Source organism: Budorcas taxicolor, chromosome 4 (assembly GCF_023091745.1).
Source record: "Budorcas taxicolor isolate Tak-1 chromosome 4, Takin1.1, whole genome shotgun sequence".
Classification (NCBI taxonomy): Eukaryota; Metazoa; Chordata; class Mammalia; order Artiodactyla; family Bovidae; genus Budorcas; species Budorcas taxicolor.
The window spans coordinates 40852490-40874583 of record NC_068913.1 but is presented as its reverse complement, the minus strand read 5'-3'; the positions used below and the strand labels follow the sequence as shown (position 1 = coordinate 40874583).

Here is a 22094-nt window from a genome sequence, read left to right as displayed (position 1 = left end):
TTCTAAGGGATTCTTGCCCACAGTAGTAGATATAATGGTCATCTGAGTTAAATTCTCCCATTCCAGTCCATTTTATTTCCCTGATTCCTAAAATGTCAACATTCACACTTGCCATCTCCTGTTTGACCACTTCCAATTTGCCTTGATTGATGGACCTAACATTCCAGGTTCCTATGCAATATTGCTCTTTACAGCATCAGACCTTACTTCCATCACCAGTCACATGCACAACTGGGCATTGTTTTTGCTTTGGCTCCATCTCTTCATTCTTTCTGGAGTTATTTTTCACTCTTCTCCAGTAGCATATTGGGCACCTACTGACCTGGAGAGCTCATCTTTCACTGTCCTATCTTTTTGCCTTTTCATACTGTTCATGGGATTCTCAAGGCAAGAATACTGAAGTGGTTTGCCATTCCCTTCTCCAGTGGACCACATTTTGTCAAACTCTCCCCCATGACCTGTCCATCTTGGGTAGCCCTACACAGTATGGCTTATAGTTTCATTGAGTTAGACAAAGCTGTTATCCATGTGATTAGATTGGTTAGTTTTCTATGATTGTGGTTTTCAGTCTGCCTGCCCTCTGATGCAGAAGGATAAGAGGCTAATGGAACCTTCCTGCTGAGAGAGACTGACTGAGGGTGAAACTGGATCTTGTTCTGGTGGCCATGCTCAGTAAAGCTTTAATCCAATTTTCTATTGATGGGTGGAACTTTGTCCCCTCCCTGCTCTTTACCTGAGCCAAACTTGGTGGAGGTAATGAAGATAATGGCGACCTCCTGCACTCAGTGCCCCCAACCCTGCAGCAGGCCACCACTGACCCACGCCTACCCTGGAGAATCCTCAACACTCACAGGCAAGTCTGGGTCAGTCTCCTGTGGGGTCACTGTTCCTTATTCCTGGGTGCTGGTGCACACAAGGTTCTGTTGTGCCTTCCAAGAGTCTATCTCCCAGTCCTGTGTAAGTTCTGGCAACTCTATGGTGGGGTTATTGGTGACTCCTCCAGGAGGGCTTATGCCAACCCAAGTTTGCTGCACCCAGAGCCTCTGCCCCTGTGGCAGTCCACTGCTGGCCCATACCTCCACAGGACATGCTCAAACACAGTTCTGTCTCAGTCTCTGTGGGGTCCTTAGGTCCTGGTGCATACAAGAATCTTCAGGGTATCAATTACTTTAGATTAAATCATTCAGGATATGCCATTAGATGACCAACAGGGTTATTGTAGATTTGGTTGTTTCTAGATTTATTATAAGTAATTCTACATTAAATATCTCATTTCTAAAATATATTTTCATTAAGAAATAGGTTAAACATTGTAGATTATTTCTTCTGAAATGTGATTTATGTCTAACAGAATGATATCATTACTTCTAAATATTCTTTGGCTTCATGTAATTATTTGATCCCATAAAAGAAAGAGATTGAATATTGAAAAGCATATGGAATTCTCCAGGCCAGAATACTGGAATGAGTAGCCTTTCCTTTCTCCGGGGGATCTTCCCAACCCAGGGATCAAACCCAGGTCTCCCGCATTGTGGGTGGATTCTTTACCAGCTGAGCCACAAGGGAAGTCCCAAAAAAGGTCCATCTAGTCAAAGGTCCGTCTAGTCAAAGCTATGATTCTTCAGGTAGTCTTATATGGATGTGAGAGTTGGACTATAAAGAAAGCTGAGTGCCAAAGAATTGATGCTTTTGAACTGTAGTGTTGGAGTAAACTCTTGAGAGTCCCTTGGATTGCAAGGAGATCCAACCAGTCCATCATAAAGGAAATCAGTCCTGAATATACATTGGTAGGAATGATGCTAAAGCTGAAACTCCAATACTTTGGCCACCTGATGCGAAGAGCTGACTCATTGGAAAAGACCCTGATGCTGGGAAAGATTGAGGGCAGGAGGAGAAGGGGACAACTGAGGGTGAGATGGTTGGATGGCATCACCGACTCGATAGACATGAGTTTGAGTGGACTCCAGGAGTTGGTGATGGACAGGGAGGCCTGGTGTGCTGTGGTTCATGGAGTCACAAAGAGTCAGACATGACTGAGAGACTGAACTGAACTGAAGATAGAGACAGATATACAAATTTGCCTGTACATTTTGATTGCAAGTAAAAATATATGCTTTGTTAATTCAAAATGCATAAGAATGTTTAAAATTTCCAGATTTAAATCCTGGTATATTTACTCATGCCTCTAAGATTCTTTTTATAATCCCTACTTCTGATTTAAAATAACTTTAAAATGTATGTATTTACAAATACTTAGATATTGTAATAAAATTCCCCAATTGATCTTTTTCTCCCTAATAATACCTTAAGGAATTGTATTTCATTGTTACAAAGAATGCAAATGTTTTCAGGTGAATTCTATAATGCACATTGTCCAGTGATGTTCTTGAGCTGATATAAATGGTAAGAACTTTAACTTACTCCTGATGCAAATGTAGGTATAGGTTAGAAAACAGTCAAGGCTCAATAAGAAATATGTTTACCTTAAAATGTAGTGTGTATATTTCTTTGTATTTGGGAAAATAAGTAGTTATTTTCTTCATTGTGTTATAACCCTATGTTGAAAAGGTTTCTAATAGATTCTAACTAGTTAGATAATGGCTAAAAAGAATATTTGTATAGAATTTTAAATCCATTTACCAGTGTTGGTTAGAAAATCTCCACCTCTATTGCCAATATGTGAAATAAAAATGTAAATAAAGATCAAAGGCTTTGCACAGCTGGCGATGGGGGCCACTCAGTTCACACCAGGCCTCACTGAGCAGTTAACAAAGTCATGTTTAATAGTTATGCTGAGTGTCAGTGTCGCCCCCAAAGCCATGTATAGTTGGAGAGCAGGGAAGGTAAATGGAGAGGGGGTTGTAAGAGAAACTGAAAATATCGGCAATATCCCCAGGAAAAACTTGCTCTACAGAGAAGAAAAGTGGCTTGGGATTTAAAATTATTTCATCTTTAATAAGCCGATTAATTTTATACATGCTTTTCCTAAACTGTTTCTTGAACTAGTAAATATTTTGATTTTCAAACAAAACCACAGGACACTACCAAGTAACCTTAAATAAGATTTGACACACTGTACATCATCAATTCCTCTCTTTAATTCAGGCATGCAAATTCCAAGCCACTTGCTAGAGAACCGAAGTGAGTTATGTCTTGCTTGTATAAGGTTGCTCTATGCACAGAATCTTCATTCATGGATTCATTTCAAAGAACATGATGATGAATATGAATTGAATTCTTCTAGAATGAGATTACTGTGCAGAGCAACAGTGGCTGGATCCCACAGTTTGAGAAATGGATCATTCCCCCACAACACCGCCCCAGCCAATTTCTCTTTATAATGCCCTTTAAAGTCTGTCTATAATACATCTGGTGTTTGTTCTCCTAGACCGAAAATAACTAGTAGACCACCAGTAATTTAAATTGTACCCTGTTCCAAGGATATTTGACATGTGGTCTCTTTGGAAGAACTAATGCAAAAAACTGGCTCTAACCCTGGAAATAAGGTTACCATAGACTCACAGAAGGTTGCAATTAACCAATATCAAGAAGGTTAACCTGCAAATTTTTCTCTCAAATACATACTAATCTCATTTGTAAACCATTTTATGCAGTTGCAAAGAATGAAATAATAAGGGTTATAATGTTTAATTCTGAATTTGATTTCTTTTCTCGGAAAGGAAAAATAAGAAGGAAATGTCACATTAAGTTAATAGTTACCAGTCTACCAAAGAACACACACATACACAGTGAATTTTATTCAATGCTTAAAATTTATAGATAGATCTGAGAGCCTTCTGAAGACCATGAAAATGGTTTTATTTCTATTTAAATATGTTTAAAGGAAATAAATAAAACTTTATAGTTCGAAGTCTTTCTCATCATTCTCCATCATTGTGATTTTTTAGTGAGGTGGGGAGAAAGAATAGACTCATTAGAATATTGACACTATGTTTGTAAATTAACCATTGCACTTTTAGATCAGGAAACTAAAGCCCAGATCACTGGAGTGATTTGCTGAGTGTGCACTGACAGTTACTGGCAAACACGAGCTAGAGATCTGCTTTCCTGATTCCAAGACCAGAACACCTTTTTACAATTCCATAGTGTCTCGCATAAAATATTCTGCATGTATATCTGTAATTGACCAAACGTGTGCATATTTACCTAGAGGTTAAAATGGAAGCACATAAAATTAGGTGACAAATTTAAATAAATTCTTGTGGAAAGAAGTTTTCGAGATTTTTTTTTTAATGGAGTAGAGAAAAGAGTGTGAATTTCTGATAAAAAGAAGTAACCTGTTTATTTGATCCTTATTAAAAAACAAATATGATCATGAAACATTTAAGACTTACACGTACTTTAAAGAATTATTTTAGTTTTGTGTTGACTAATTGGAACAAAGCCCATAAACTGAAATAGGGAGGAACATTACTATGTACCCTTTGAGTTGTGATGCTATCCATCCGTGCATAATAAGACCAATAGAATTCTTGTGATATTTTTTCTTTTTTTAACCTCTGTTGCTTAAGAAAGCATGTTACAGAACCATACACCAACTAAAAAAAGCAAAATAAAATAAAAATGGAAATGGACATGAAGTATTAATTTATAAGACAAAAATAGATTTGTCCATAATAAACAAATTATTATATAATCATCCCGAGAATAAGTAAGTTATTGATTATTTCAGTCATTTAAGTTTTCCTTATAGCCCTGCAGCACCACCTCCCCAGTGACCACTCTCTTACGCCCTCCAGCTCTCTTTTTCCCTTGGCTGGCTTATCTATGGAAAAGTGGATCTTTCATTTATTTCGTCTATGTGAATATTAAATACTGAAACATAGCTCATAACACCACTAAATCCTGAAACCTTAAATACTGTTGCATTAAAATCATTCTTTATTGATATATATAATATATTCAAAATAAACAAAATTGAGAAACAAAGTTGACACTAAAAATGTGAACAGTTTGACTGAAGTGCAGATCTTCAAAGTGGGAAAGGAAGCAAACATTTGAAGAACTTGAAACAATGTCACTGGTCATAAAGTGGATAATGGGAATGAACTCAGCAATATCTACAACTGATACTTTTACAAAGGGAAATGAAAAGAAAAAAAAACATTATTTTGCAAAGTAAAAATGTTAGAAAATGTCACTTTCTGATCATGAAATTGTAACATACTCTTGACAAATTTTACTCCTGGAAATTTGATCTTGAAAAGTATCAGAAAGTCAGGAAAGATATCAAATTTGAGTAAAAACAGTATTCAGCAACTCCTTCATATATAAGTTAATTTCCAAAATAAGCTTGGGCTACAAAGGAGTATATCAAATTTTATACTCAATTTCCCTTCAAAGACTAGAAAGAAAATCTTGTAGAAGGTGACGTGAAAAAGTAGCTATGAAACCACAGCGATTATCACTGTGACTCTCTTCGGTTTCCTGAACCACACTTTTCTCATCTGAAAAATATGGAAACTAATAACTGTCTTGCAGAGTTGTGCTGAGATTCGCAAATAGCATGTGTAAAATGCCTGATGCAGAAGAAGAGTTTAATAAATGATAGCCTGTGCTCTTTATGTGATTAGAGGACATAAGTCCGGCAAAGCATGGGAGAAACTTCAGACAGAGGACAGGAATAGAAAACGCCAGTTGTGCTAGGTTTGGCTCTATTTAATATCATCTTGGCAAAAGCAAATAATTTGTACAGTGCAGGATTTCTTATGCAGGTGCAAATGCATGATTTATGCTCTTGTAAGTAAATCTGGCTTTATGCATGGCTGACTATATATATAAAATTGGGCTTTTTTTTCCAGAGAATTGTGATCATGGTATTTCTGTATGAAAGAAAGTGGAATTATTGAGAACTCATAACAATAGGAATTGTGGAAATGATGTCAGGAAAAGACTGAAATACTCACATATAATTTTTTTAATGCTCTTATACCCAAGCCCATGTTCATGGTTCATGTTTTAGAAAAGAATATCTAAAAGAAGTTCAAAATTAAATCATAGGCAGTGTGCTATCCGTAAAGATCTATATGGAGGGGATTGCTAAACAAGAGGTAAATTTTCAGTTATTCACTTGCTATTTGTTGGGCCGTAGATAAAACACTGAACACATTGTTTTAGTAACAATAATGCAGGTCAATGTCTCACTGGCTTCTTATCATCTTATTTTATTTTATTTTTTGTTTAGTCATCAAATCCTTACTTCAAAAGATATCTTACTCATATGCCTGCTATCTAAGAAAAATAAAGCTCCATCTTCTCTAATTGAAGGGGAGATGGTACTTTGGCATTCTTCCAGCTTCGAGCATAACCTACGTACTCTGATCCCAACCATCTTACCATCTTAATGTACTGTGGAACCCAGTTTGAAACAATCTTTTCAGGAGTTTTTTCAGAGATTTTTTTTAAAAAGAGTCTGATCCAATGAATCCTTAACAATGACTACACTTTTAAGTAATTTTTTCCATTTATTTCGAAAAATATTTGATATGAGTCATCCATCAGTTCAGTTCAGTCGCTCAGTCGTGTCCAACTCTTTGTGACCCCAAGAACCACAGCACACGAGGCCTCCCTGTCCATCACCAACTCACAGAGTCCACACAAACCCATGTCCGTCGAGTCAATGATGCCATCCAACCATCTCATCCTCTGTCGTCCCCTTCTCCTCCTGCCCTCAATCTTTCCCAGCATGAAAGTCTTTTCCAATGAGTCAGCTCTTCACATCAGGTGGCCAAAGTATTGGAGTTTCAGCCTCAATAGTGGAAAATTCTGAAAGAGATGGGAATACCAGACCACCTAACCTGCCTCTTGAAAAACCTATGCAGGTCAGGAAGCAACAGTTAGAACTGGACATGGAACAACAGACTGGTTCCAAATAGGAAAAGGAGTATGTCAAGGTTGTATATTGTCACCCTGCTTATTTAATTTATATGCAGAGTATATCATGAGAGATGCTGGGCTGGAGAAAGCACAAGCTGGAAATCAGGATTGCTGGGAGAAATATCAATAACCTCAGATATGCAGATGACACCACCCTTATGGCAGAAAGTGAAGAAGAGCTGAAGAGCCTCTTGATGAAAGTGAAAGAGGAGTCATCCATAGTTATCCTGAAAAGACATGTGGTATGAAATCTGGATTGGTTGTTTGCCTCCGTTTTCAGCATGGGCAAAATCTACTCCGAGCCTCTGTGCTCTCAGATGTCTAATGTGCGTGATGATCTCTACTTATCTCAAAGGATTGTTGTACGCTTCCAATAAGATAAATACATAAGAGTGTTTGTAATACTTATAGCATTCACATTATATACTATGACACTGATTTCCATATTCAGGTTAAGAACTTCTGTTCAGTATTCAAATTGGTTACTGATTTACTTCTCACTTTAACTGTTTGAAAGTTAACTACATTTCTCATGAAAAATGCACATTTATACAGGCATCATTAAATATTATGGCATTTTTACACTTGTAATAATAAATACATAGTTATACTTAAATTACTAATCGAATTCAACATATGAAATACACAAGAATCTTTTACTCCAAAGGAAGTAAATACATGTGAAAAATAAATCTGAACTGGAGGGCCTGTTACTTTTAGTGGCATTGATATGCCAGTTAGAGTTCATGGGAATTCAGTTACTTTTCGTATGCACGCATGCTCAGTTGCTCAGCTGTGTCTGACTCTGTGACACCAGGAACTGTAGCTGGCCATACTCCATGTCTATGGGATTCTCCAGGCAAGAATACTGGAGTGGGTTGCCATTTTCTCCTCCAGGGTATCTTCTCAACCCAGGGATTAACCTGCATCTCCTGCATTGGCAGGCAGATTCTTTATCCCTCAGCCACCTGGGAAATCAGCTTTTCATATACAAGCTGAGAAATGCCAAAATGACAAGGAAAAATTCACCTTTTTGACTTTCCAAAAAGTGAAGTTGAAACCAAAGCCAGTTAGCAGAAGTAGGCCAAATAAAAAGTGAAGGAAAACTTTGGTGCATCTCTCAGTTGAGTTCAGTTGCTCAGTCGTGTCCAACTCTTTGTGACCCCATGGACTGCAGCACGCCAGGCTTCCCTATCCATCACCAATGCCTGGAGCCTGCTCAAACTCACATCTGTCGAGTCAGTGATGCTATCCAACCATCTCATCCTCTGCCATCCCCTCCTCCTCCTGCCTTCGATCTTTCCCAGCATCAGAGCCTTTTCTAATGAGTCAGTTTTTCACATCAGGAGGCCAAAGTATTGAAATTACAGCTTCAACATCAGTCCTACCAATGAATATTCAGGACTAATTTCCTTTAGGATGGACTGGTTGGATCTGCCTGCAGTCCAGGGGACTCTCAAGACTCTCCTCCAACAACACAATTCAAAAGCATCAATTCTTCAGTGCTCAGCTTTCTTTATAGTCCAGCTCTCACATCCATACATGACTACTGGATAAACCATAGCTTTGACTAGACAGACCTTTGTTGGCAATGTAATGTCTCTGCTTTTTAATATGCTGTCTAGGTTGGTCATAGCTTTTCTTCCAAGGAGCAAGCAAGTATCTTTTAATTTCATGGCTGCAGTCACCATCTTGATTTTGGAGCCAAATAAAGTCTCTCACTGTTTCCATTGTTTCCCCAACTATTTGCCACGAAGTGTTGGGACTCCATGCCATGATTTTAGTTTTTTGAATGTTGCATTTTTTCCAGCTTCTTCACTATCCTCTTTCACTTTTATCAAGGAGCTCTTTAGTTCCACTTCACTTTCTGCCATAAGGGTGGTGTCATCTGCATATCTGAGGTTATTGATATTTTTCCTGGCAATCTTGATTCCAGTTTGTGCTTCATCCAGCCCAGCATTTCACATGATGTACTCTGCATATAAGTTAAATAAGCAGGGTGAAAACATACAATATTGACATACTCCCTTCCCAATTTGGACCCAGTTTGTTGTTCCATGTCCAGTTCTAACTGTTGCTTCTTGAGCTGCATACAGATCAGGAGGCAGGTCAGGGGGTCTGGTAATACCATCTCTTTAGGAATTTTCCACAGTTTGTTGTGATCTACACAGTCAAAGGCTTTGCCATAATCAATAAAGCAGAAGTAGATATTTTTCTGGAACTCTTTTGCATTTTTGATGATCCAACAGATGTTGGCAATTTGATCTCTGGTTCCTCTGCCTTTTCTAGATCCAGGTTGAACATCTGCAAGTTCACAGTTCATGTACTTTTGGAGCCTGGCTTGGAGAATTTTGAGTATTACTTTGCCAGCATGTGAGATGAGATCAATTGTGTGGTAGTTTGAACATTCTTTGGCATTGCCTTTCTTTGGGATTGGAATGAAAACTGACTTTTTCCAGTCCTGCGCCCTCTGCTGAGTTTTCCAAATTTGCTGGCATATTGAGTGCAACACTTTCACAGCATCATCTTTTAGGATTTGAAATAGCTTAACTGGATTTCCATCACCTCCACTAGCTTTGTTCATAGTGATGCTTCTTAAGGCCCACTTGACTTTACATTCCAGAATGTCTGGCTTTACGTGAGTGATCACACCACCATGATTATCTGGGACTTAAAGATCTTTTTTGTATAGTTCTTCTGTGTATTCTTGCCACCTCTTCTTAATATCTTCTGCTTCTGTTAGGTCCATATGATTTCTGTTCTTTTTGTGCCTAACTTTGCGTGAAAAGTTCCTTGGTATCTCTAATCTTCTTGAAGAGATCTTTAGTCTTTCCCATTTTCTTGTTTTCCTCTATTTCTTTGCATTGATCACTGAAGAAGCCTTTCTTATCTCTCCTTGCTGTATCTCTAAATGTATTTAAACATCTCCTTGGTTCATCTCTAAATATATTTAAACTTCATGAGTTCTTTCTTGTCTCCCATCTTTTTTTTTCCCTTTATTATGTCTTACTGTTGGTTTGTGGAACTGATTATCATTTCAAATCTCTCTGAGGGTAGGACATAAAGATTTATTCAAGTCGTTTCTGTGTTTTAAACAAGGAGGGCCTGCTTCATGGGTATACAACTGTGCATATCATAGAGCCCTGTCTTAGAAGATGTCCCTTGGCTTCATGCTCTGCTATAGCCATTTGGAATCTTTAATAAATTTTGAACAAAGGGCTCCCAATTTTTTTTCACTGGGCCCTGCAAATTATATGATTGCGTTCCTGATCCTAAGTCTGCTCTTCCTTCTTGGGTCAGTTTTATTCTCATTGTTTGCCTTGTCCTGCCTCTTTTCTATGACTCTTCAAACCTCTTTGGTTGCTTGTCCAGTGTTTTTAAAATGAAAAGATTAAAAATGCTCTTAGTATTCCTGTGTACACAGACAAGGGCTTTGCTCTGTCTTAAAAGTGCTCAGGCAAGGAGCCATCCCCTTCTGCAGGGACTTAAAGTTTGTTCTTGGGACATTCAATTTCTCCCTGGAACAAATTTCTAATTAAGTGGAATACTGATAAAATCACCTTTCAAGCTAGGGTCACACCAAGGTACAAATGAAAACAAACCCATCTTTATCTTTCCCGCATGTAGCAGAATACAACTATATAAATTATTTTCCCAGAAAAATCCATCTTCTTTGATGATCTTCTTATAATCTTATCATCAAACATTTAATAAATGATTCATTTCAAGAGTTAAACAGTAGAAAATTTTACAGCTGACTTAATGGAAGAAATGCTGTTTGAGTACCTAAAGGACTCTCTCATTATATGAAGTTGGTTCAGGCATAGAGGACTTTAAGATAAAATTCTTTAGTTTTTATTGTGAACTTGAGAAAATGTTAAGGCCTGTGTGTCCCATACACACATATGTGGGTATTTCAACCTCTATCTTTTTAATTATAGAAAGAGCTGGTGCATTAATAAGAGTTAGAAATGTTCAGAAAATCCTATTGATACTGAGAAAAATTAATAAAATCAAGTTACATTTTAATTGCCTCACTGTCACCCATATCATATTCAAAGTGTTGGTAATTTTAAAATTTGAAAAATACCCCAAAGTGCAATTTTTCCAGTAGTAATTTCCACCAGTAATTTTCTCAAAAAGTACTCAAAAGAATAAAAATTCACTGTATCATTTCAATCTATGTGACAAAAACACAACTTGAATTTGTAGCAAAATAAAATATGATTTTGCATTAATAATGTAATATAGAGCATACATAGTATATATAATCTATTATATATTGTATATATTAGTATATATCTAATATAGAATATAATTGGACATCATTACATATAAAAGTCATATTTCCTCGTTTAATTTCTGAGCACACATTTTTATAAATCAGTTCAGTTCAGTCGCTCAGTCGTGTCCGACTCTTTGCAACCCCATGAACCGCAGCATGCCAGGCCTCCCTGTCCATCACCAACTCCCGGAGTCTACCCAAACCCATGTCCATCAGGTCGGTGATACCATCCAACCATCTCATCCTCTGTTGACCCCTTCTCCTCCTGCCCCCAGTCCCTCCCAGCATCAGGGTCTTTTCCAATGAGTCAGCTTTTTGCATCAGGTGGCCAAAGTATTGAGTTTCAGCTTCAACATCAGTCCTTCCAATGAACACCAAGGACTGATCTCCTTTAGAATGGACTGGTTGGATCTCCTTACAGTCCAAGGGACTCTCAAGAGTCTTCTCCAACTCTCCAATTCTTCTGTGCTCAGCTTTCTTTATAGTCCAACTTTCACATCCATACACAACCACTGGAAAAACCATAGCCTTGACTAGCTGCACCTTTGTTGACAAAGTAATGTCTCTGCTTTTGAATATGCTGTCTAGGTTGGTCATAACTTTCCTTCCAAGGAGTAAGCGTCTTCTAATTTCATGGCTGTGATCATTACCTGCAGTGATTTTGGAGCCGAGAAAAACAAAGTCAGCCACTGTTTCCCCATCTATTTCCCATGAACTGATGGGACCGGATGCCATGATTTTAGTTTTCTGAATGTTGAGCTTTAAGCCAACTTTTTCACTCTCCTCTTTCACTTTCATCAAGAGGCTCTTTAGCTCTTCTTCACTTTCTGCCATAAGGGTGGTATCATCTGCATATCTGAGGCTATTGATATTTCTCCCAGCAATCTTGATTCCAGCTTGTGCTTCTTTCAGCCCAGCGTTTCTCATGATGTACTCTGCATATAAGTTAAATAAGTAGGGTGACAATATACAGTTTTGACATACTCCTTTTCCTATTTGGAACCAATCTGTTGTTCCATGTCCAGTTGTAACTGTTGCTTCCTGACCTGCATACAGGTTTCTCAAGAGGGAGGTTAGGTGGTCTGGTATTCCCATCTCTTTCAGAATTTTCCACAGTTTATTGTGATCCATTCAGTCAAAGGCTTTGGCATAGTCAATAAAGCAGAAATAAATAGGCTCTCAAATTTTAAAAAAGACTAAATTAAAATGAGAAGCATTACCATAAAATTGCCTCCTGAGAAATCTGTATGCAGGTCAAGAAGCAACAGTTAGAACTGGACATGGAACAACAGACTGGGTCCAAACTGGGAAAGGAGTACATCAAGGCTGTATATGGTCACCCTGCTTATTTAACTTATATGCAGAGTACGTCATGCAAAATCCTGGGTTGGATGAAGCACAAGCTGGAATCAAGATTGCAAGGAGATATATCAATAACCTCTGTTATGCAAATGATGCTGTTGCTGCTAAGTCGCTTCAGTCGTGTCTGAATCTGTGCGACCCCATAGACCGCAGCCCACCAGGCTCCTCCATCCCTGGGATTTTTCAGGGAAGAATACTGGAGTGGATTGCCATTGCCTTCTCTGGATATGCAGATGATATCACTCTTTTGATAGAAGTGAAGAGGAACTAAAGAGCCACTTGTGAAAGTTAAAGAGGAGCGTGAAAAAGCCGGCTTAAAACTCAACATTCAGAAACTAAAACCATGGCATCCAGTCCCATCACTTCACGGCAGATAGACGGAAAACAATGGAAACAGTGACATACTTTATTATCTTGGGCTCCGAAAGCACTGCAGATGTTGATTGCAGCCATGAAATTAAAAGACGCTTGCTTTTTGGAAGAAAAGCTATGACAAACCTAGACAACATATTAAAATACAGAGACACTGGAAAAGGAAATGGCAACCCACTTCAATATTCTTGTCTGGAAAAGTCCACGGACAGAGGAGCCTGGCAGACTGAAGTCCATGGAGTTCCATGACTGAGCACGTATGCATGAGGATGGTGAAGGGATATGAAACTGAAAGTGAAGTCCCTCAATCGTGTCCGGCTCTTCGTGACCCCATGGACTGTAGTCTACCAGACTCCTCCATCCATGGGATTTTCCAGGCAAGAATACTGGGGTGGGTTGCCATTTCCTTCTCCAGAGGATCTTCCCAACCCAGGGATTGAACCTGGGTCTCCTGCATTTTAGGCAGACGCTTTACCATCTGAGTCACCAGGGAATCCCTGGAGGGATATGGGTTGGTAGCAATAAACTGGTAGAACTAAAAAAAAAAAAGGAAGTGGAGACATTACTATGTCAACAAAGGTCCATCTCTTCAAAGCTATGGTTTTTCCAATAGTCATGTATGGATGTGAGAGTTGGACCATAAAGAAAGCTGAGCACCACAGAATGATTGTGCTGTTGGAGAAGACTCTTGAGAGTCCCTTGGACTGCAAGATCAAACCAGTCCATCCTAAAGGAAATCAGTCCTAAATATTCATTGGAAGGACTAATGTTGAAGCTGAAATTCCAATACTTTAGCCACCTGATGTGAAGAACTGGCTCATTTGAAAAGACCCTGATGCTGAGAAAGATTGAAGGCTGGAGGAGAAGGGGATGACAGAGGATGAGATGGTTGGATGACATCACAGACCTGATGGACGTAACTTTGAGCAAGCTCTGGGAGTTGGTGATGGACAGGGAAGCCTGCTGTGCTGCAGTCCATCGGGTCACAAAGAGTCAGACATGACTGAGTGACTGAACTGAACTGAGCCATAAAACTATTGTCACTAGAATGACTTTATTATACAATTAATGCCCAAACTATTTATGACTTGTGGGAAGTACATATGTCCATATGAATCTGATGAGTCTATGTTTGTGTGTATTTTCCCCTGAAAGAAGGAGACAAAGAAGTTTCAGAATTATCAAATCCACCAACCATGGGTATGAATGTTGACAAAGTTAAAAAAATCATTATTTTTTATGAAACTAAGAATACAGAGCAGTGACAGAATTTGGGAAAAGTAGAGGGATATTTTTCTTCAACTTCTTATCCTTGCCACTCTAATAATTTGATTACCATTGTTTTGGAGAAAAATGAAAGATATGTTTAAGATTTGGTGATATAAAATTTCAATTAATAGGTTTCTCTGGCTCTAATTCTGAGATAGAAATCAAACAGCCATCACGGAGTCTGCCTGTTTTATTGTGAACAAGAGTGTTTTAAAAAATGACACCTCCTACTGTTTTCATCTAGGGAATGGGACTGATAGAGGATTTGGGCATCAATGACAAGGAGCTTTTTCTTTGAAAGTAGGGAATTTGTGAATTTTTATTAAATTATTGATGATGTATATATTACTGGTTTTTCTTTTAAAAATATGCAAGTAGCAAAAACAATTAAATTACTCTATTTAGATTAGAAAGATATGTTTTCAGAGAAAGCTATTTTAAACTCTCTACCATATAAAAAATTATTTTTCTAGAATAATACTGACTTTCATCTATAGCATCATTTACAGAGCCTTATTTTTGGTATGAACTTGATACTACAGAATTTTAAAAATAATATATTTAACATATATTTTTAGAATACATTTGAGTACACACATTATTTTCAAAGATCTCTGATTTTATATTTATTATGAGAAGCAGCTATATGGAAGCACTTTCTGCATCTGTTTTAAAACAGCTATTGATGGTGTCCATAGGGATTAATAGCATGAATCCAGAAGTAGGATTTGAATCCTAACACCATCCCTTATCATCTGAGTGTCTCTGGCAACTTATTTATTGAAATTACAGTCATCAATTGGTATCCCATCTCACAGGGAGATTGTGAGGATGAACAAAGGTAAAGCATCTCAGTGTCAGACAGACAACAGGCCCTTACCGAGTGTCGGGTGAGCTACTATCACTGTGGTTCTTGCCACTGCCACGCATGACGAACAGTGATAAGTTTGGATTGATTGCCTAGCAATCCATTTCCCCTTTTTAAAGACAATACTGATCTTCTGTTGGGGAATTTCCATTCCCACGCTTTGTGTGGCTTGACGAGATTGTAAATTCAGCACCTTCTTTCCCACTAGGGAAGCCAGTGTGGTCCCTGAAAGCTCCTTACTTCAGAGCCTTCTTCACTTTTTCCATATAGCAGTTGCAAGTGATTGTATGTCACCAGACTCAGCCAGCCATTCCCATATGGGACTTTATCCTGAGCTCCTTACCCATATGAAGCCATTAAGAAAAAATATCCAATATGCTTTTTTGCTTTTGTGGGTGCAGCCTTATATCTTTCCTTCCCAGAAGGCGATAGGTTTACTCCCTCCCACTTTTTCCTTTTGCACTCTGGCCAGCGGGTAGGGGTGAGGAGGAACACGACCAAGATTCCCCTTTAAAGTGTTTCATTTTCTCCTGAAAACTTCTGTCTCTGGGAGCAATGACCTGTAGTCTTATCAGATTATTAAATTTCACTCTCATTTCAGTGCAGTATTCCCTCTCCCCTCAGAATAATTTGCTTAACCATATTTATCTTGACCTGACAGGGCTACTAGCTACTGGCGTAATGGGATGGGGTGGAGGTTGACATTGATGGCGAGAGCAGGAAAGCAGTTACAGCGTTCGAGTGACTGCCACAATTAAATGCCTGATATAAAGGCAAACGTAATGGAAAAGGTGGACTCGTTCATTAGAGCGATAGTGCCTGGGAGAAACTGTCAAATAGTTTCTACTATTGAGACAGGAGTCACCTTGTTATAGTAACAGACTCAGGGAGAGCAGGAAAGTGGTACTTACTGAACTGTTATTGCCTGAGAGTGGCTGTCATATCGTTCCAGCTGTTGAGACTCTTAAAAGTTTGCTTCCTCTTGGGTCCAAGTCTGGTCTTTTCTGCTGTCCCTTTGCGTCTGCAAGCTGCATCGTATCTTTTAGAGAATCCCTCAAGTTACCCAGAGGGGGTTTCTGCTCTTTGAAGCTGAAGACTAACCGAATCGATGATGTAGAGAGTCACTTATGAGATAAACCCCTAAAAATTCGTGGTAGGAGAAAATTTGCTCTCCTGGCATTCTATCTCATGCTTCCCATGAGATGCTTTATTCTACTCCTCTTTTTTGCCTAGCCACTAGGAACTTCAGGACCAGAAATAGTTCGTGACTATAGTGGTTTTCTTTAAGCTAGGATTTTGAGGAAAATAATAATGTCTTTTTTCTGCTGTTAGTACTTCTTTACCTTACTTTTAAGTTTTTTTTAACTTATTTTAAATTGCAACAAAGGTTTGCCTTGTATTCCAAGTTGCTCCCTTTATGTTTAAAAAATAAATCAAAAATAGAGATGGTACTTATCTTTTATTTCAGACCCTAAAGCATTTTCATCTACTCTGCTGCTGTCCTATACATAGCCCGAAAGAATCAAATGGGAAGATATAAATTTTTATTCAGTGTAATAAATTAGTCTTTAAGTTTATTTTATCAGATTTCCTTTAAATCTGAAATTTGCTCACAGGTATAGTTCTGAAACTTTAGTATCCAGTAAGACAGATTATCGTGAAAATTCGCAAGATTCTTTTCTCCTCTGATATTTAATGTCATTGGATCCTGTTCTTTATATTTAAACTCCTCAGTGACACTCACTAATGATTAATGACCCACTGGCTCGTGCTGCCTTATAACATGAAAGTCACCGAAATGCCTTTTCCTCAGAGAGCAATTATTCTATGGAACAATATCCCCTACCTGGTGCACTGAAGTCCCAAAGGCCGGCTGTTAAACTTGCAGTTGTAATTCGTGAAGAAGTCCAGAAAGCCAAGTTTTGAACTGCTGGGGATTTTATGCACAGTTTCATTTTACTAGAACAATTTGTTTCTTTTCTGCCTTTTCTTACAAAGATTTTGAATAAGTGGCAAGAGTGGCAAAGACTTGGTTTAGATATTTTTCTATTTAAGTCCAAGAATACCTAGCCAGGAGCTGTGTATCTTCCAGTTTTTTGATTTGTGACAATATACTGCTGACATGAAAAAAATGCAGAAATTCAGGCCATGTATATGTGTTCAGATGCACATCCATTTTGATATTTCAATAGGGAAAGACAGTTAGAAAGAGGATACATCTCAGACATTAGTTACATTTTGTAATAGTGAAGAATGTCAATATGTAATTCTGCCTGTAAATCTCTGGTCCATGAAATAAATGATGCATCTTATTCTGATACTTCACTTGTCAGCAGAATATTCAGAGTAGCTGCCTCATGATAGTTATATAAATAAAGTCAAAATGGTTAGACTTGTAAAATCTAAAGAAGTCACTGACCTCTTTGAGATATTTGATACTGAGGTATACCTTGCCAGCTTTTCCTACCTGCTTATAAAAAATAATAATATATGTTTAGTGAATTAGCCTGGAGAAGGCAATGGCACCCCACTCCAGTACTCGTGCCTGGAAAATCCCATGGATGGAGGAGCCTGGTAGGCTGCGGTCCATGGGGTCGCACAGTTGGACAGGACTGAAGCGACTTAGGAGCAGCAGCCGCAGTGAATTAGCCAATTAGTATAATATCACTTTTATGTGACTTGAATTGTTTTGGTGCTATGAAAAGTACAATTAACATTAATTCTATACAAGAAGTATATATAGTCTCTTTGGTAAAATAAACACACCATATCCATTAGAGCACAATGAAGGACCAAAGCAAATGATACTGATGAGAATCGTGTGAATTCAGAAAATGGAAACATCATTATGAACTTCCTTGATCATAGAAGATGGGGGAAAATGATTTTGAGGTGGCCCTCCAAGTGTGGTTACAGTTTTAATAAAAGAGAGATAAGAAGGAAGAAAGATAAAGTATTCAAGCTAACATTTTGAAGGAGAAAGAAGGTGACTTTGTGCAGGAGAAGGTATGGAAAATGGCTTCCCTTGAGCTGAGAGTAAAGGTTAAGACTTTCCTAGAAAATAAACTTAGATTAGAAAGGTCCCAAATCCCAGAAGAAGTGTTTGGACTAGCTAGTGGCTGTGCATATTGACGGGCCACTGATCTGAGGCCAGGGTGGCAAATGATGGAGTGTAGGCCAGGGAGTCATCCTGAAGGCTCTTTCAGTAATTTAAGCCTGAGGTGATGAAAACCCTTAGTAGTGAGGTAGCTGAGGGAATCCAGCAGGGGAGGCAAAGATGAAGGTATGATAACTCTTGGGGACAGATCGTAATTAGATGATGAAGGAGCAGAATGAGCAAAAGATGTCTCCAAAATTTCCAGCCTCGTTCAGATGACTAGAAGAATAATAGTATCTGTGAGAGATATGATGCAGTTAGGACTTGATAAACTTAATGCAGTGGCAAACAGTTCAGTGGCAATACCCTAAAAGTGGTTGGAAATATGACTCAGGAGAGCTGCTAAAAGTTCTGATATATATCTCTTGAGATAAAAGTGTTTATATAGCTCTTGAGATATAACTGTTTCTATGACACTCAGGTGTATACCATAGAAATTAGTAAACAGGAAATTAGGAAACAAATTAATTTCCATTCTGATATAAGTAAAAACAAAATGCTATATTAGGAAATCCTATTTATTCAAACTTACTATCTGCAACCCCAGATAAGTGCTACAGCCAATTTGCCTATCAGTCTCCTTATCTGGATGTTGGAGATAATAACCTTGGCCTTTCCAAGAACATATATCAAAAGGACATATATATATATATATTTTATCTAAAAATGCTTTATATTAACTTTTTTAAAAATCCCTAGTTAATCAATTGCTGTGCTGTGTTGTGTTCAGTCATGCCTCTTTGCAACCCCATTGACTGTTGCCCACCAGGCTCCTCGATCCATGGAATATTCCAAGCAACAATATTGGAGTAGATTGTCCTTTCCTACTCCAAGGGATATTTCCAACCCATGGATCAATCCCATGTCTCTTGCATCTGGTTAAGAGTTAGCCAATAAGTAAAAAAATTATTATGATTTTTTTTTCTTTGGTGCCTGTGTGTGTGTATTTGATTTTGTTTTTATCTCTTAGTGATATAAAGATATTTGCATAAGATATAAAATACATATGGCAATTAATTTCTGACTACTACACACATCTGTGTTGGCTACTTACTGATAGCTACCTCAACTAGCCAGGCAACGGGCTTACCCTATGTGTTATTGTAAAGTTTAACACTTACCTTACCCATATGATGGGGAACATGACCCAACTGATGTCTAATAAGTGTACTGCAACCCACCACAACTGTCTAACACCATTTCTTTCTGCTTATCTCATTCTAGAAGCTGATGGGAGCAGTGGGACATGGCTGCCCTGACAGTTGAGGAGAAGGGAAGACTGAGAAGAGTGTCCTGTGCCCCAGATGTCATTAGGTCGTTAGTAACCAGAGTATTCTACAGCTCTCCTGCTGCAGCAGAGAGGACGTGAAAAGGAAAGAGGACAAAAAAGAAGCCAAGAGTGAAGTTGAGAAGGAGAGCATAACATAGGAAAAGAAGAAAACAGAGTTATTTTTAATCACCAGCAAATGTTCTAGTGAAGTGAAGTGAAAGTCACTAAGTTGTGCCCAACTCTTTGGACCCCTTGGACTGTAGCCCACAAGGTTTCTCTTTCCATGGAGTTTTCCAGGCAAGAATACTGGAGTGGGTTGCCATTTCCTTCTCCAAAATGTTCTAGAATGCTTCACTCCTATTTCTTGGTCCCTAACTTCTGATAGTCAAGGTTGTATATTGTCACCCTGCTTATTTAACTTACATGCAGAGTACATCATGCCAAACACTGGGCTGGAGGAAGCACAAGCTGGAGTCAAGATTGCCAGCAGAAATATCAATAACCTCAGATATGCAGATGACACCACACTTATGGCAGAAAGCAAAGAACTAAAGAGCCTCTTGATGAAAGTGAAAGAAAAGAGTGAAAAAGTTGGCTTAAAACTCAACATTCACGAAACTAAGATCGTGACATCTGGTCCCATCACTTCATGGCAAATAGATGGGGAAACAGTGGAAACAGTGAGAGACTTTATTGGGCTCCAGAATCACTGCAGATGGTGGCTGCAGCCATGAAATTAAAAGACACTTGCTCCTTGGAAGAAAAGCTTTGACCAACCTAGACAGCATTTTAAAAAGCAGAGACATTACTTTGTCAACAAAGGTCCATCTAGTCAAAGCTATGGTTTTTCCAGTAGTCATGTATGGCTGTGAGAGCTGGACTATAAAGAAAGCTGAGCACTGAAGAATTGATGCTTTTGAACTGTGGTGTTGGAGAAGACTCTTGAGAGTGTCTTGGACAGCAAGGAGATCCAACCAGTCCATCCTAAAGGAGATCAGTCCTGAATATTCATTGGAAGGACTGATGCTGAAGCTGAATCTCCAATACTTTGGCCACCTGATGTGAAGAACTGACTCACTTGAAAAGATCCTGATGCTGGGGAAGATTGAAGGTGGTAGGAGAAGGGGACCACAGAGGATGAGATGGTTGGATAGCATCACTGACTCAATGGACATGAATTTGATTAAACTCCGGGAGTTGGTGATTGACAGGGAGGCCTGGTGTGCTGCAGTCCATGGGGCTGCAAAGAGTTGGACATGACTGAGCGATTGAACTGACTGAACTTCTGATACTTGAATTCTGCTGTGTCTCCTCCGGCCTCTACCTGGAGCCCTTTCCAGAACTGTTGGGGTAAGTGTTGTTTATCACCATCTCTCAGCATCTAGCAGGACATAAAAGGGATAGAACAGTAAGAAATGAGACAGTTTTCTGCCTTTACACTGTTGTGCCATCACAATGGTGACCCTCTTGACCTCAAAATTCACTATTATATAAAGAAGTCACTTTTTATGTCACTGAAGGTAAAGATTTTATATTCCTCTTCCTTTCCTGTCACTGTACACAATGCATTTTCAAAGATTTCTTAACATTTAAGCCTTGGGAATTCTATTTTCCATTGTTCTGTTCATAATGTGTTTGTTATAATTTTTTAATCTCTAAGTGAGATTCAGTCAATGATAATTTCTGATTTCTTGATTTTTTAATGAAATATTTGGAAACGTCTCTACATTTTTGTATGAAAAAAGCCCTGAACTAAAATCTTTATTTATTTAAATTTTTGGTCATGCCAAGCCGCTTGCAGAATATTATTTTCCTGACAAAGGATCAAACCCACTCTTATGTAAATGATAGCACTGAGTCCTAACCATTGGACCACCAGGGAATTCCCTGAACCAATTTTTTTTTTTTTTTTAATCTTATCCCAATTCTACCTCAGGGGCCTTAGGCAAATCACACTGATTTCAGTCTTTTTAAATGTATGTCATCTCTGAAATTTAGTCCCCTCAATGTAAATTTGAGATGATAATATTCATCTCACTGGGCTCTTGTGACCTTTAAAGTAAGTAATATACTTAGAACATTTGTTAACCATTAGTATTTGGAGATAGCTTTGAAGTTCTATTTTTTATTGCTTTTTAATGAGAGAATCACAAATGTTTTGCAATATGGGATGACATCAGTAATAGATTGCATAATGAAATTTAAAAAACAAGTTGTATAATGAATTAAACATCTTTGAATTATGTTTAATTCAATACTCTTGATTTTATGAAGATTTAAATATCCTTTTCAAATAGAGAAAAAGGTTGCATTTTAAGACAAAGGAAAGTTGGATAAAAATAGTATTAATAGATGTTTAGAACTTCAAACAAGTAGACAGACACATGTGCTATTGAAAGATGAAGCAGTCCTGACCCACTGACAGTTTGCCACTGGCAGAATTTTCCTCTCCCAGTTGCCCCCTACACTGTATCTAAATAACATTTAAGGCTCATCATCAAGGCAGTGTCAGGAAAACAGGTACAGAGGGAATCATCCAGGTGCCTACTTTCACAGATAAAACAGAAAACAAACACTGATGATGCTCATAATGCTATTGCAAATAAATTTGTGA

The 22094-nt window shown here is 38.2% G+C and overlaps 1 non-coding gene across 1 annotated transcript; it reads right to left on the bottom strand.

Annotated features, from left to right (window-relative positions):
• Positions 1-13337: 13337 nt before the first annotated feature.
• Positions 13338-13409, bottom strand: TRNAF-AAA (transfer RNA phenylalanine (anticodon AAA)). Its single transcript has one exon. It is a non-coding gene; the product is annotated as a tRNA-Phe (tRNA).
• Between the last annotated feature and the right edge of the window lie 8685 nt (positions 13410-22094).